General features: G+C 41.4%; 1 pseudogene; it reads right to left on the bottom strand.

The window, feature by feature from the left end:
• Positions 1-284: 284 nt before the first annotated feature.
• Positions 285-2,920, bottom strand: LOC125273145 (annotated as a pseudogene).
• Positions 2,921-3,674: the final 754 nt, after the last annotated feature.

The raw sequence follows: 3,674 nt of genomic DNA, 5'->3' as shown, positions 1-3,674 counted from the left end.
GAACTGAGCTCCTGCGGGAGCCGAGGCGACATCACTGCTGCGGCAGTGGAGAAATTGGCCTGAAGAACTGAGCTCCTGCGGGAGCCGAGGCGACGTCACTGCTGCGGCATTGGAGAAATTGGCCTGAAGAACTGAGCTCCTGCGGGAGCCGAGGCAACATCACTGCTGCGGCAGTGGAGGAATTAGCGAGAACTAAGCTCCTGCGGGAGCCGAGGCGACATCACTGCTGCGGCAGTGGAGAGAATAGCCAGGGGAACTGGGCTCCTGCGGGAGCTGAGGTGACATCACTGCTGCGGCAGTGGAAAGAAATTCCCATGATGGAATGATGGTATTAGCTTAGTTGGATGTGGTAGGGTTGCAGATGAGAGAACGAGGCTGGAGCTGAATCTAGCTGATGTTTGGATTTGATGCTGGGAAAGGCCTTTTTGGGCAGCTGTAGTTGCTGTTCCTATGCGGAACGAATGACTGGAGAAGTGGTCTGCTTGGATGCCCGATTGAATCAGGATGGATTTAAGGTGTTTTTGGAACCAAAAACGTGTGACAGGGCATTGGAATCATCAACAAAAAATGGGTCGGATGGGAGTTTAGCTGGAGCATTTCTGAAGTGTAAATATGCTGAAAGGGTTTGGTATGGCTGAAATGGTGCAGGGAGATTAAAGATGTAGATAAAATGGCCTTTTTTTAGTTTTGTCTGTTTTACTTTGTTTGATGAAGTAAGACATGGTGACATCATCTAACACTGATAAGTCTGAAATTGTGGGATGGGTTTTTGGGTTGAAGCTGGACGTGATGGTGAGTTCTGAACATCTGAGGAAACCAAAAAAGGCCAGTATGAACATTGCGTCAAGAGTGCGGGCTGTGTTGATGGAGTAGTAGCCTCGGCGGAAAGTGGAGATGCATCTGGTGAGGATGTCTAGGGTGATGGGTTTCCTGGTGTCTTGGCGTGTGGGTTGGGTTCTTTTGATGCCTTTGATGAGAAGGGATATTTGTGAATTGGTTATTTCAGAAGATGGTGAGCCAAATATAAGTTTATGAAAAAACTGCATTCCGCTTAGATAACCCTTAACCCTCTGGAGTCTGAGGCTGATTTGGGGCCTGGAGAAGTTTTGACATGCCCTGACATTTGTGCTTTTTTCAGTTGTTCATAAACATATTAATGGAAAAAGTGTCATTACAATGTATTCAGCACAAACTAGGCTACAATAATATGTGAGAAACATGTATGTACATGTTTGTATTTTTGAAGGAATAACGTTTATGCGTGGTTATTGAAAAAACAAAAAATTTAAGTCACTGAAATAAGGCCAAATAAGGCCAAAAAAATAATATTATATATGCTCCTATAAAGTCTTATGGGTATTGGAGATTGTAGACTAGAGTTTTTGCTTCAAAATTATGTAAAAATTATCCTGCCTACTTGTTCATATAAAACAATAGAGAGATTTAAATTTTGTAAGAAACACAGAAACACAGTATGCATGGAGGAGTGAATCATCATGAATAATCCTGTAATTCACACCTGAGAAGACAAAAGAATCGCATAATGAGTTGTAATGACCTGCATATTAATGAGGCCTTTCAGTCAGGTAGGCTGTGAAAAATCCCTCTGTGATCATGTCTCAAGCTCATCATGGTGTATATCAAACATACAGAAAAAACAGCAATACTTTGAAATATTATTACAATTTAAAATAAAGGTATTCTATTATATACTTTAAAATATAATGTATTTCTGTGATGCAAAGTGTCTGAACAATTATGTTACTCTATGGCATTTCATATAGCCTTTTAGCTTAAAAGCATGCACATTTGGAGAAATATTGATGGATTCTCATATGTTTATGTCAATTTTCTATACAGAGGAGTAATATTTATTCAATATTTATTGTCATCACTATGAGCGCTGGATACTGTGTTTTCAATTCATACTTGCAGCCGGAGGGTGCTCTGTACACCTTTAGTCCACAAATGCCTCCTAAAGAAGAATAGGCCATGTAACAATCCAGGAACTAACCAAACTAACAGAGGCTTCCAGAGATCGCTAACTATGGCGATGCAAAACACTTTTGAAGACAATAAATACATGATTGAGACGATGTATACATGTATTGCCTCATAATTTGCGTCTGAATAGCGCTGGCTCCGTGGGCGTGGCCGAATTAGCGGATAATGAGCTGAATCACGGACTTCTGACATGGCTCTTTTTTCATACAGATTACATAAACACAGAATTTTGTTTTCTATTTGACTTACACGATTTAAAACCTGACATTTCAACGTTTCTTTAGACATAAGTCTAATTTTTTTGTGATTAGTATTCACTAAGTTACAGTTCATTTTCTGAGAACTATCAGATTGGACTTCCTTCAGAGGGAGACGACAGATCACGCATCATGTTAGTTTTCTTTATTTTGCAAAAAGCACAACATTTTGTTTTTGCTCTGAGAGTACACAAATAAAAGAAGATATTCAACAGATTAATATGGTGTATAACTCTTAATTGTATGTGCAAAATTGATAAATTGATGGAGTATTTTGAGTCTCTTTCACAATGGTAAGAAAAAAACCGAGGTGGTATCGCCGGCGATACCTCAGACTCCAGAGTGTTAATGGAGGCGGCTTGGAGGTTCTTAATGCTGTCTAGATAAGATATGAATGAAGTGATTGTGAGAAGAGAAAAATCAGGAAAAGTTAGGCTGTAGGTGAGGTGAAATGACTTGAAGCATCTCCAAGCAGTCAAATAAGATTGTAGGGTTCTAGGGGAAACGGCTTGAAAAATGTAGTTGAGAGAGGTGTCGAGGAGTGTTTTCAGTGGATGGTTTATGGGAATATCAGCTCTGAATAAAGAGGTACTGGGGTTGGGAAATGGTCCGCCTCTGGTGCCAACAGCTTGAATTTCTGAAAAGCAAAGCGAGAGAGAGAATCAGCGATTTTTGAATCCAGGGACGTGTTTGGCAGTTACAATAAATTGATCGCATGCTGAGATCCAAATAAGGCGCCTTAGGAGAGGCATCAGCGCGGGGGAGTGCGAACGGCCTTTATTAATGCAATGTACTGTTGGTTCATTGTCACAGTGAACTACGATGCTGTTGGTAGACCATTCTTTCCCCTACAGGAAGCCTGCTACAATGAGAGGGTATAGTTCGAACAGCGCTGAGGAATTTGCAGACGGCTGTACATCCAAAATCTGAGATGGCCATGTAGACGTGAACCAGCGGCCTTGGTAATATCCCCCGAAGCCAATGGAGGGAGCTGCCTCGGTATATAGTTGAATATCGATGGGGAGAGAGAGCAGGTTATTGTACAAAAAAAGACCGTTTCATTGTTTAAGGACAGTTATCCATATACTGAGTTTGTTGCAACACAAACTATTTAATGAGATTTGGTCTTCTAGTGCGTGAATTGACGACGCAAGGGAGATGAGATATGAAAGGGCGGCCCTGCAGGATTATGCGCATTGCGAAATTTAAATGTCCGAGCAAAGACAACAGTTTGCGTTTAGAACAGTTTGGATTGTCTAGGAGGGCAGATGCAATCAGAATTATTCTGTCAATCTTTTCCTTTGGCAGCGAGGCCTGGAAATGAACTGTATCCAAATGAATGCCCAGGAATTCAATGAACGTGGCTGGACCTAACGTTTTATCTTGGGCGAGTGGAATCCTGAGCTCAGCGAA

Source organism: Megalobrama amblycephala, linkage group LG7, assembly GCF_018812025.1.
Source record: "Megalobrama amblycephala isolate DHTTF-2021 linkage group LG7, ASM1881202v1, whole genome shotgun sequence".
NCBI classification, from domain to species: Eukaryota; Metazoa; Chordata; class Actinopteri; order Cypriniformes; family Xenocyprididae; genus Megalobrama; species Megalobrama amblycephala.
The sequence above is the reverse complement of the archived record's forward strand: the minus strand, read 5'-3'. Positions and strand labels throughout refer to the sequence as shown.